Source organism: Macaca nemestrina, chromosome 2 (assembly GCF_043159975.1).
Source record: "Macaca nemestrina isolate mMacNem1 chromosome 2, mMacNem.hap1, whole genome shotgun sequence".
Classification (NCBI taxonomy): domain Eukaryota; kingdom Metazoa; phylum Chordata; class Mammalia; order Primates; family Cercopithecidae; genus Macaca; species Macaca nemestrina.
In genome coordinates, this window is record NC_092126.1 from 55,216,521 (window position 1) to 55,230,303 (window position 13,783).

The 13,783-nt window shown below is 36.5% G+C and overlaps 1 long non-coding RNA gene across 2 annotated transcripts in view; it reads left to right on the top strand.

The window, feature by feature from the left end:
* Positions 1-839: 839 nt before the first annotated feature.
* LOC139361898 (uncharacterized) overlaps positions 840-13,783 on the top strand; it is a 37,298-nt gene continuing 24,354 nt past the window's right edge. For both annotated transcript variants that reach the window (XR_011619811.1, XR_011619810.1), the window contains exon 1: positions 840-2,633. This is a non-coding gene — a long non-coding RNA (uncharacterized lncRNA). The remainder of the gene's footprint in view (positions 2,634-13,783) is intronic.

Sequence of the window (13,783 nt, forward strand, 5' to 3'; positions counted from 1 at the left end):
AAGAAGAGCAAACCTCTGTCAAAAAAACAGAGAGAGAGAGAGAGAGAAGGAAAGAAAGAGAGAGAGAAAGAGATAAAGAGAGAAGAGAAAGAAAAGAAAGAAAGAAAGAAAGAAAGAAAGAAAGAAAAAAAGAAACAAACAGAAAGAAAAAGAAAGAAAGAAAGAAAGAAAGAAAGAAAGAAAGAAAGAAAGAAAGAAAGAAAGAAAGAAAGAAAGGAAAGAAAGAAAGGAAAGAAAGAAAGAAAAAGAAAAGATGAAGTTTCAAAAGTCTATCCAAAGTGGCTTTGTCGGGTCATTCTACTTCTAGAGAGGGTTCTGAGGTTGAGGTCCTTGGATACACTATCCAAATTAAATCATGGTCTCTTGGAGAAATAATTGTTCCTTCTAAAATATAATAAAACCCAGTCAGCTCCCATAGGAGTTGTTAACATCTCATTGCTATATCAATGTTCAGCAGAAGCACAAGGAAGAATTACATTCAAGAAATTATTCTGACGGATAATATTTTGAGGTCTTGTTAAAGGTTATTAATGGTTATGTTCTCCAAATGATTTTTCCAACACAGTAGGAACAGATACACCAAACAGCCTGAGTAAGAATGAGCACCGCCATTTTAATTAGCTGAGAACTGGATTATTAAAACCCAAACAAGGCCATGTGCAGTGACTCATGCCTGCAATTGCAGCACTTTAGGAGGCCAAAGCAGGAGAATCACTTGAGGCCAAGAGTTTGAGACCAGCAGGGCAACACAGTGAGACCACATCTCTTAATTTTTTTTTTTTTTTTAGCTGAGCTTGGTGGTGCATACCTGTAGCCCCAGCTACTCAGGAGGCTGAGGCAAAGGGTATCTTGAGCCCAGAAGGTGAAGGCTCCAGTGAGCTATGATCACCCCACTGCACTCCAACCTGGGCGACAGATCAAAACTCTGTCTCTAAAAAAAATTTTTTTTAGTTTAATTTTAAAATAAAAAATGAAACACAAGCAATGTTATAATCAATATTCAATAGAGGCACCGCAAAACATTTTTAAATGATAAAAATCTTCATTTAATTCAAATTAGGTTGCCTTAAATATTTCTAGTTAATACATTTTTTTCTCCATTTACCCCAAATTTTCATTCCACCATCTCTAAGTGAATGAAGGAAAGGTAATTCTGTTGTGGCACATTTTAGAAATTACACTGTTATTGAAGGTAAGAAATGCAGTAACTTTAGTTATACCAAGAGAAAAGTTATGATTACATGCCAAATGGCTTACAGTTCACTTGCAGAAGCCAGTAGAATGCCAAAATAGAAATGTGTTTCATTGGAAATCTCCTTAAACAAAATCATGAAAAGGAACAATTCATATTTTAATGGATTCTACAAAACAAATTACTTTGAAAGAAGTATTAATATCATATAATTGTGCCTATAACAATATTAGATTAAATGGCAAAAACACACTAGCTGAAGCCACTTTGAAGACAGAACCTATAGACAATGAGCAGAAACAAAAATCAAGACTGTGGCTAATTGTTTTAAGAGACAAGAGCTAAAGAGTAGAGAAGAGTACTTTGCAAGGGGATAATTAGACCTGTGGGAGTCAGAATCCAATCTTGTTAACGGTATGAGGCTTTTTGTTCTTTTCCACAATCAATTATTTAAGCCTATTTCAGGAATTTACACAATGAATGCAGTCAAGGTACAGAGATTTTGGAGGACATGAAATTGTCCAGAGATGCACTGAGAGTAATTTAGTCTACACTGGAAAGTTTCCAATGTGTAAGTACTTGTAGAAGTTCTAAAATGGATTATTTTCTTCCAACTAAAATCTCTTGGGAAGACTTACACACTTTAGTGACTCTCAGGACTGACAGAGCCTAGCAAATAATCTGGAGACATTTGATACACTATATATCCATCAAATATTGGAAACCAAACACAAAAATAACAACTATCTATTAAGCACCTATAATATACCAAACACTCTGTTAGGAGATATATATATATGTATGTGTGTGTGTGTATATGTGTGTGTGTGTGTGTGTGTGTGTGTGTATTTGGAGAGAGAGAGAGTCTCATTTAATCAAGGAAAGCTTTGAAAGCCTTTTATAAAAATGGGGACTTCGTGACTCTGAGGGCTTAAATAACTTCCTGAGGTCACTCAGTGGATTAGTGGAAGGCTGAAGATTAATAAAATGCTCAGATTTTACTCTCTCAACCTCCTCTTTGTAGATTCACATGATAATGAAATTAGCTCTAATGATTCCAGTATTTCAGTCATGTTTGGAGGTAAACTTTACACCATTTCTTGTTTTTTTCTGGTCACAAGATACTATGAATTATTAGTGTCTCCTCCAAATTCTTATGTTGAAGCCCTAATTCCCAATGTGGTGGTGTTAGAAGATGGGCCCTTGTGAGGTAATTAGTTTTAGATGAGGTCATGAGTTTGGAGATTCTATGATTGGATTAACACCACTATAAGGGGAGGATGAGACTTGATCTCTCTCTCTTCCCCATGTGAGGATACAGCAAGAAGATGGACAAGAAGAAAACCAAGTTTTGGTTGGCCATCTAAAAAACAAAAAGAGGGCTCTGTCACCAGGAATTGAATAGCAGCAGTTTGTTATGGACTTCCTAGCCTTCAGAACTGTGAGAAATAAATTTGTGTTGTTTAAGCCACTCAGTCCATGGTATTTTTGCTGTGGCAACTGAACTGATTAGAACACAAGGCTAAAGCTAAAACTCACAAATGTGACAGTAATGAATCAGGCCATTCTCTGACAGCTTCCATATTATAGGCTGCTTTTATGAACACTTCCTGTATTTGAAAATTTGATCTGTAGTGGTTAAAGAATGTCATATGTGGGGTCTAGCTCTGACTTCATCACTAACCACCTGTCTGACCTGCGGTAATTAACCTTCTCTCAATTCCTCTTCAGTCACCTCTAAACTGGTAATAATAATAATAGGATCTACTTCATAGGATTGATAGACAATATTAAATGAGATAAAGTGCCTGATGCCTACTGTATGCTCAATTTATGTTCAGCAACTAGAATTATAAAAAGCTGGTTTCTATCAGCAAAGCCAGTATTTCTAAAAATAAGATTCCAAGAGCTTTACAAAGCTGTTCACTTGATTTTTAAAACTGATTACAAATATTTGTTGCCTAGCATCAGAGAAATCTATAAAGAGTTTATATGGACAAAGGGCATCAAAAGACAATTTTCAAAAGGCAATATAATAAAAAATGTAAAAATTTAAACCTAATTAATCAAATAAATGTACAATGTGAGATGCCATTTATTATTTATTAAATTGATCACTCCCAAAAAGATACCACTCAATGATTAAAAGATTGCAGTAAAGAAAGTAATTTTATACATTGCTGAAAAGGACATTAAGGATAATAGATAATATTTTCTAAAAAAAGTACAAAATTTTTTAAAATATTAACTCTACATCTGAGAACCCCCACTAAGGAAATAATCAAAAAATGAAAAATCACCATAGATACAGATTTTCATTATAGTATTATGTAACTGAGTGAAAACTGAGAACAATCTAACTACCCAACAAGAAAATTGTTAGCAATAATCATGGTACCATCTTTTCTTGGCATATTATGTACTAATTAAAATTAAGGTTATGAGGATAATGTGGCATCATGTTAAAGATTAGGAAAAAAAAAGAGAAAAGTGTGATATAAATTGTGTATAGAGTAGTTAAGGTTAAATGAGAAAGAGATGACCAGGAAAAAATGATTGCTAGAAAATTCAATATGTTAATAATTGTGTTAGGGTTATGGAATACGAAATCATTATTCTTTTGAAAAATTATAATTTCAATATTAATTATATATTTAAAAAACTAATTTCATTAAAATAGTATAAGTGATTGTGGTAAGAGTTGACTATCTTCAATTCTACATAATATTGGCAATTTTTAGAACAATTTAAAATTTCTGACTTTAGAATGTAATTTATAAATTAAGATAGTTCTTATATGAATAAGATCAAGGAAAAACAAGAACCAAATAGTAAAATTCATCCTAACAGACATTTATGCTTATTATTTTTAGAAGTATTTTCAGTCAAATAAATACTTTCTCAATATGAGTCAAATATATGATATAGGACTAATTATATTCATTCAATAGGTTAAAATTTACTCTGATTAATCTTTAATTTCATATGTACATGTACATTGATAATTTGTTTTCTCAAAGTTTTGGCATAATCTCTTATCTTTTGGGAGTTTCTTTAGAAGGATCAGTCACAATACGAATATTGCTATATTCTTGCTAAAAAAACTTTTTAAAAAAATGTAGGGAAAGGTACACAGTCAATCATTACGGCGAGTAACCAGAGAAGGCTTTGATAAATAGACAGAGCTTCTTCATAGTAACAGAAGCAGCTCTGAGACCATGACAACAGAGAAAACAATCTACCCAGTGAAATTTAACATTCACTAAGGATTATACGCAAGTGCTAGATACAGTGGACAGAAGAAAAGATGAACAAGACACAGGTTTTGGTGTCAACCTGAATTACAAACAGAGACTCTAAAAAGAAATTATGTTCAGCCGGGCACAGTGGCTCACGCCTGTAATCCCAGCACTTTGGGAGGCCAAGGTGGGTGGATCACATGAGGTCAGGAGTTCGAGGTCAGCCTGGCCAACATGATGAAATCCCATCTCTACTAAAAATACAAAAAATTAGCTGGGTGTGGGGGTGCGCACCTGTAGTCTCAGCTACTCAGGAGGCTGAAGCAGGGGAATCGCTTGAACCCGGGAGGCAGAGGTTGCTGTGAGCTGAGATTGTGCCACTGCACTCCAGCCTGGTGACAGAGCGAGACTCCATCTCAAAAAAAAAAAAAAAAAAATTAGCCAGGCGTGGTGGCATACACCTGTAGTCCCAGCTACTCAGGAGGTTGGGACAGGAGAATCGCTTGAACCTGGGAGGTAGAGGTTGCAGTGAGCCGAGATTGTGCCACTGCACTCCAGCCTGGGCAACAGAGACTCTGTCTCTAAATAAATAAATATTTTGTCTATTTGAAAATAGAGTGTTGCAATGGGAATATACATGCTGCAACAAACTTTGTGCTTATTCAAGGAAGTAAAGGAAAACAAATCTTTCTAAAGGAAAAAATGTAGAGGAGTACATAATTGTTTTGAAATAATTACCCTTGGCTACAAAGATCAATAACAAGGGTGATACCAGTCCAAGGTTGGACAGGCAGTTGCTGAACAGATGTTCTTGGAGAAGTATACACACACACACACACACACACACACACATACTTACATATATATATATGTAAAGGGAATCTTTTTCTTTATCAGGTATACAGGGAGAACCCTCCCTTCATGGACTTCCGTGACTCAATTTGTCAGGAATTTCTTAACATTAGTGACTCCATTTTAATTCTGAAAATTTTCACTCTGGCAACAAGTATGTATTTTAATAAGGAAGAGAATACATATGAAAACAACAATAAATACACACAAGTCACTAAAATATATTTCTTTCAGTTATGCTGGGCTGAAATTCTATAAAAGTGTTTTTTGCCAAGTAATTTTAGAAAATGTAAAGCAAAAGCTATTTTTATCATTTTACATTTATTCCTAAATACATACATAATATTTGTGCTCATTATAATACATTTGGTAAGAGGGGGAGATGATGAACAAAATTCCCCATAGACCCTGGCAGTGAACAAAATAGAATAAGAATACTATATCTATCTTTCCCATTGACTACAACCAAACACCCTGGACAAAGTACCCAAAATAAACAAACAAGCAACTACTCTGAAGATTAATAAATGAATTGGTAAAGACCAAACTTGATAAACAATCTTTATTGCGTGAGCTTCCCAATTAATTATCTCCTCCTTTATCTTTGTGATTTGATCCAAGGGCAGCTCCAGCTTCTGGGCAATTGGTTCAGGCAGCAAATTTCAGAAATAATCTTTCCAGCCTGCGGAACAGGAAAGGAGCTACTCTTTGCTTTAACGGCAGCCCGAACTGTGCATAACTGTGCAGCAGCAAAAGTGGCTAAAATGCCAAAAAACAAAACAAAGAACATCTTTCAAGATGGGGAACTAGGAAAAGAGAGCCCTGGGAGTCAGATAATACGGGAAAATGTGCAGAAAGGAGATAACTGAAAATAGGGATGCCTTAATTCTGTGTGTGAACTGACAAAAGTTCAGCTCAGCCCTGAGCTGTTCATATGTGGGATAGACAAAAAGCAGCATAGCAATGGCTTTTAAAACTCAATTGACTTTGGAATGCTCCCCGTGAAAGCTAAGACAGAACTTCCAGTTTGAACCTAACTAGGTTAATTGCCTGCTGAAACAGCCGCAACAATAGCAGAAAAGCCAGCATTCTCCAGTGTATTGTCATAGGTCTCAGAGTCTCATAACATACTATCAAAATGTCCAGGATATATTCCAAAGAAGTAGGACACCCTGAGAAACTGTCAAGTGAAAAACCATCAACAGATCAATAGATGGAATCCCTGAGATAAACCAGATGTCAGAGAATAATTATGTAATAGTTCGGTCGTTTTGAGTTTATTGAGACTTGTTCACAGCCCAGCATATGATCTATGTTGGTGACTGTTCCAAGTGTACTGCAGAAAAGTGTTTTTTGTAATTGTTGGTTTAGAGTTTTAAGTTCCCACGGGCTGTCATTTTTCTGGATTATAGATCCCACTTTCTTCTTTCTTTGCATGTCTAGTAATATTTGAATAGTGAACATTGCAAATAATATATTGTAGCAACTCTGGATTCTCTTGTGTTCTTCTGGGTATTTTTCTTTTTAATAGTTGGTTAATTTTTCTGGATTCAAACTGTATCCTCACTCTTTCCTGTGTAATGCAGCAGCTGATAACCGCTTATTGCTCACAGCATCCAGCTGCTGTTTTTCTTATCCTTGTCCACTGAGGGTCTCTGCTGTGACTGCATGGCAGTCAGCTGAACACTCAGACAAAATGTGTCTTCACTTTTTTTTTTTTTTTTTTTTTTTTGAGGCGGAGTCTCGCTCTGTCACCCAGGCTGGAGTGCAGTGGCCGGATCTCAGCTCACTGCAAGCTCCGCCTCCCGGGTTTACGCCATTCTCCTGCCTCAGCCTCCCGAGTAGTTGGGACTACAGGCGCCTGCCACCGCGCCCGGCTAGTTTTTTGTATTTTTTAGTAGAGACGGGGTTTCACCGTGTTAGCCAGGATGGTCTCGATCTCCTGACCTCGTGATCCGCCCGTCTCGGCCTCCCAAAGTGCTGGGATTACAGGCTTGAGCCACCGCGCCCGGCCGTGTCTTCACATTTTTAAGCTCACACATACATGGTTAAATTTCCAGATGTTCTAGCTTCAGGCTCTTTTCTGTACTATTTCAAACTAGTAAATTTTTAGGTTTTCCTTGCTAGATTGAAATATGAGTTGGGAAATACACCTAGTTAACAACAATAGCAAAAAAGCAGCAAATTCACAATCTTACCTGGTGAATCTGTCTTTCAAGACTATAGGACTCTTTGGTCTGTATTTGCCAGACACACAGGGCTCTGCTTTGCACATTTGTAATTTACTGGCCGGTTGGAGATTTCTGCAGAACTTAACATGCAGATTTTGGTTCTCACCCCTTCTGTAGTTCTCCTGCTTACAAGATTTCTCTTTCAAATACTCAGCTGCTCCCCTGGTACTGAGTTATTTCCCCTGCATCTTTCACCTGGTTAGGCTGGCTTTTTCTCTTTGTTATAGGTGTTCTTAAGGAGAATATCTGGTCATTTCCTACCTTTGGAAACACAGTTTTATAAGAGTAAAATTTCCTCTGGCTCTTGTTTATATTTGAATTCTTTCTACTACTTCTAAACAGTTCTTTAAAAAAAAATATTATGTTTAAATGTTGCAACTTTTATTTGTGAGGTTTATGACATCACTTTGTTACCACTATCAGAATTCCACCCAACACCCTCCCAGGTTTTCGATCTGCACTCCCTTCATGGGCAAGTTTTCATAGCTGGTTTTGTTTTTGCCTGCTGTAATGGTGTTGAAGCTTTAACTGTAAATAATCATTTTAAAAGAATTCACTGTCAAATCTTGGAAAGGCCATCTCACTAGAAGTCAGTAGATCTGCATTTTAGTTTTATTTAACTTGAGCAAGTTGCTTGACTGCCTTGTATCATTGCTTTCTCCTCTAAAACTTCAGGAATTAGATGAGATATTCAATGACTTATCTAATAAAGTTTCTTTTTCCCATGACTAAGTCAGTAAACAAGACCTCTACTAATTTATAGGCGTAGTGATTGTCTAAGCTAAGTTTTCCTTCTGTTTCCACTTTCCCAGAAGAGAAACTACTGGTCAACTGAGATGTTCTCAGGAGTTGAATGAAGCATTTTATCTATCTGTTGGTTTCTACATCCTGTTTTCAATTAAATGCCAAAACGGTCATCAGGCACATTACTCTTAAGGATATTTTGCAATGTGCTCTAGTTTCCCAACCAGGGTTTCTCATTTTTCTTTCCTCAATTTGCTGTCAGTTTTCTCCCTTTTTTAGTATATCTGCTATCACTCAACTCTAATTTCCAATTCTTTCTCAGGATTTTAATATCAGGTTGCATTTTTTCTAAATAAAAGAAAAACGATGATTGGCTATCTTGGCCCAGAGTATTTTTACTCTCTCCCCAGTTTAAAAGATGGATGCTGAGCTGTATTTTCTCTGCTGAATGACAAAGTAAACAAAATAAGAAACACGTCAAGAAAGTGTCAGGTGTTAGCAAGAGGCAGAGAATAACAAGTTGAACAAAGTATAGGAAGAATTCTACCAGAAATGAACACGTCACAAAATATGAATAATAGTTTTTGTCGTCTTTCTTTTTACATCATATATGTGGAAAAAGTAATATTTATCTTATTAAGTCTAGTATGCTTATTTACTATAGCTGTTATATTTTCATTCAATTTTTTATTTATCAAAAATTACTACCATCTGCCATGGAGCACTGAATAAAACAAAGTGTTTCTCACACATTGTTGCCCCCCCAAGACACAGGAAGATGAAAAGGGCTACTTACAGTTGACAGTGATCATGGGATTCAGAAGTTAGGTAAGGCTTCTGGACAAGAGAGCAGAAGTAAGTAATTCAGTGATAAACTTCTTTTTAAGATGACAATATGAGTGATGAAATAGGAAAGGGAAGATGAGAGACTATCAAATGATTTGTTTTTGTTATTCTTCCACTGAATTAACCAAATTGTTTCTAATTAAATTTATTAAAATCCTATTACACTTCAAAAGAAATACCTGCTCATTTTCACAATTCAAACAAGAGTTAAGTTTGAAATTACCTTTCATAGTTATATTAAAAAAACATTGATTGATGTTGCATTATCAGGGAATGAACACCATAATACATTTTCCTTTTATTGATTAAATGCACAGTGAGAATATGTTAAAATGTATTAACCTAATTAATATAAAATTGAGGTATCAAATATTAAATTTGATACAATATTTAATATTTTCTAAATAAAAGAAAAATGATGATTGGCTATCTTGACCCAGAGAATTTTTACTCTCTGCACAATTTAAAAGATGGATGTTGAGCTATATTTTCTCTGCTGAAAGACAAAGTAAACAAAATAAGAAACATGCCATGAAAGTGTCAGTTGTTAGCAGTATTAATATCAAATATCAAAACTTATTGGCTCGAATTTATTTGTAGTACACATTGAGATTAATATGTGTAAATTTTAGAAATATACAATTGCATTTTCTGTGAATTTTATGATCAATTTATGAAAGAATTGAGAATATTTATTTAGGAATCTTCCTACATATCTTAAAGCAAATGATGTCTTCCAAAATAGTTTATTGAAAATTTTATTAAAAATTGATTTTCTGCTAGCATTTGTTCTGTAATACTTTGATTTCGGAGATGCTGAGTTTCTGAAGCTGGATTTCAAAATTTAAAAAACGAAGTCTCTCATGTTAGTTAGATTATATAGATACGCCTTGAATCATGGATTGTATATGTGATTAAGGAAATTTGATTTAATATGAAATATGAGAATACTATAATTTTTAAAGGATGTGTTGCATATTTGCTAATTTGTGAGAATTAGGACAGAGATAAGTGGAATGTAAGACTATCTTTCAAAATCCCTTATTATCCAATCCTTTTATTCTGGTGATGGGGATGCAAAGGAGAGATGAGAATTTCTTGGTAGTAAGAAAAGGTAGAAAGTTGGGAAAAGAGAAGTATATTTTTAGTAAGAAAATTAAGCTTTCTTTTTTATAACAGATGATTTATGTGTAGTCGACATTTACATAAATGTTCATATTTTGGTAAAGTAAACTTTTGTGTTTCTAAATTATCTTTACTATTATCAATAATATGTAATAAGCTAAGATATCTTGATATTGGTTATACAGACATTAAACAGATATGATGACTAGGTTGCTACAATTTGAAGCTGTTATGCATCTAGATTTATACAAAAATGTAAATATTACTTATCATAGTAAAATGCTTAACAGAAATTGCTTTTTAAAGAATGTATGCTTTCTCCAGAGAATAATTTTGGCCTTGAAAAAACATATATATATGCTTTACTTATCTTTCAATGTTTACATCCCAATATCTTCTGAACAGAAATAAAAATTCTTGCTGTCAAAGACGGCAGACCAGGAACATTCATTTGTCTCCTATGCCTGTTAAGACCTCACTTAAAAAGAAAGATAAGGTGTGTGACTAAGAATAAACTCATAATGGAAAAAAAAGAATTGTGGAGGTTAAGGTAAGGGAGGATACCATCGTGAAAGGGAAATTTCACTAAATTTCTGCAAAACAGGAAGAGAATGAGAAATCACAGTTGAACAGAATGAGAAATCACAGTTGAACACAGAGAAATCACAAACTAAACAAACAGAAACCTGAGGTAGCTTCTGTTCGTAGTGAGCTGTTACCAAAATTTACTCCCATAAAATAAACTCTAGACAAATCTCTAAGGAAACTGAGCAGAGTTTTAGAGTAGAGCTAACCTGTACGCAGGTTTTACTTCGTCATTTGGCATTGCATTAAGCAGGAAATCCAGTGCCACACCAGTTCTGTTTGCTGACCACATCCACTTGCCTTGCTGCAGTCAGAATTTCCATTCCATGGAGGTCCGTGTAAGAAAACAGTTTTATATACATAAACCCACACCATGTACCAAAATTTTTAAAAGCGTAGCTCTTTGACAAACGTATTCTATGTTTATTGGACTGGTTTATGCAAATGTAGAGGTCAATTTTAGTAATGTGTATCTTCCTAGAAAATTAATGTTTTCATTCATGTTTTAAAATATGTTTAGATGGAGTTTAATCAAATAGTCAATTTTGATTATTTAAATTTTGTTTGTATCTGTAGTTATTTCTCCATCTTTTAAAAATTCAATTTTTTTATTTGTAATTTTTGTGGGTACATAGAAAATTGATATGGTTTGGAGTTGTGTCCGCACCCTAATCTCATGTCGAATTGTAATCCCCATTGTTGGAGGAGGAGCCTGGTGGGAGATTATTGGATCATGGGGGTGGATTTCTCCCTTGCTGTTCTTGTAATAGTGAGTTCTCTTGAGATCTGGTTGTTTAAAAGTGTGTAGCACCTCCTCCTTTATTCTCTTTCTCCTGCTCCCACCATGTAAGACTTGCCTGCCCTCTTTGCCTTCCTCTATAAGTTTCTTGAGGCCCCTCCACCTAGCCATGCTTCCTGTACAGCCTGTGGAATTGTGTCAGCTGAACCTCTTTTCTTTACAAACTACCCAGTTTCTGGTAGTTCTTTTATTTATTAATTTTGTTTTAGATGGAGTCTCCCTCTATATCCCAGGCTGTAGTGCAGTGGTACAATCTCAGCTCACTGAAACTTCTGCCTCCTAGGTTCAAGTGATTATTCTACCCTCAGCCTCCTGAGTAGCTGGGATTACAGGTGCACACCAACACATCTGACTGATTTTTGTATTTTAGTAGAGACAGGGTTTCACCATGTTGGCTAGGCTGGTCTTGAACTCCTGACCTTAAGTGATCCATCCACCTCGACCTCCCAAAGTGCTGGGATTGCAGGCATGAGCCACCGCTCCCAGCCTCAGGTAGTTCTTTATAGCAATTCAAGAACAGACTAATACAGAATACTTGTCCTTGGAAGTGGGGCATTCCTATCAAGATAACTGAAAATGTGGAAGCAGCTTTGAAACTGGGTAATGAGAACAGGTTGGAACAGTTTGGAGGGTTCAGAAGAAGAGAGAAAGATAAGGGAAAGTTTGGAATTTACTAGAGACTTATTAAATTTTTGAAACCAAAATGCTGACAGTGATATGGACAGTGAAGTTCAGGCAGGGGAGGTCTCAGATGGAGATGAGGAGCTTATTGGGAACTGAAGTAAAGGTCACTCTTGCTGTGCTTTAGCAAGGAAACTGGTGGTGTTATGCCCTTGCTCTAGGGATCTGTGGAACTGTGAATTTGAGAGTGATGAGTTAGGGTATCTGTCAGAAGAAATTTCTAAGCAGTAAGGATTCAATATTTGGCCTGGCTAATTTTAAAGACATACAGTCATACATGTGTGCAAAGAGATTATCTGAAATAGGAGCTTATATTTAAAAGGGAAACAGAGCATAAAAGTTTAGAAAATTTGCAGCCTGACCATGTGGTAGAAAAGAAGAACCCACTTTCCCGGGAGGAATTCAAGCTGGCTGTAGAAAATTGCACAAGTAAAGAGGAGCCAAATGTTAATAGCAACACAATGGGGAACATGCTTTGAAGGTATTTTGGAGACCATCACAGTAGCCCCTCCTATCACAGGTCTGGAGGACTAGGAGGGAAGAATGGTTTTGTGGACTGGGCATAGGGCCCTGCTGCCCTGCACAACCTCAGGACACTGCTCCCTGCTTCCCAGGCACTCCAGCTCCAGCCATGACTAAAAGGGCCCCATATATGTCGAAGGCCACTGCTCCAGAAGTTGCATGCTGTAAGCCTTGGTGGCTTCCACATGTTGTTAAGCCTCTGGGTACACAGAGGGCAAGAGTTTAGGCCTGAGAGACTCTGCCCAGATTTCAGAGGAAATACGGAATTGTGTGGATGTTCAGGCAGAATTCTGCTGCAGGGGTGGACCTCTCATGGAGAACTTCTATTAGGGCAGTACAGAGGGGAAATGTGGGGTTGGAGCCCCCACATAAAGTCTCCACTGGGTCATTGCCTAGTGGAGTGGTGAGAAGAGGGCCACCATCCTCCAGACCCCAGAATGGTAGATCCACTGACAGATTTCACCATGCACCTGGAAAAGCCACAGGCACATAATGCCAGCCTGTGAAAGCAGCTGAGGGGTCTGTACCCTACAGAGCCACAGGGTTGGAGATACCCACGGCCTTGGGAGCTTACCCCTTGCATCACTGTGGCCTGGATATGAAACATGGAGTCGAAGTCCGTTGTTTCAGGCAATTTCTTTTTTTGGAATGGGAGTATTTAGCCAATCCTTGTACCGCTGTTGCATCTTGGAAGTAACTGACTGGTTTTGATTTTACAGGCTTATAGGCAGAAAGGATTTGTCTGGTCTCAGACGAGACTTTGGACTGTGAACTTTTGAGTTAATGCTGGAATGGGTTAAGCCTTTTGGGAATTGTAGGTAAAGCATGATTGTGTTTTGAAATGTGAGAAGGACATGAGATTTGGGAGGGGCTAGGGACAGAATGACATGATTTGGATTTGTGTTCCTGCCCAAATCTCATGTCAAATTGTAATCCCCAATGTTGGATGAGGGGCCTGGTGGCAAGT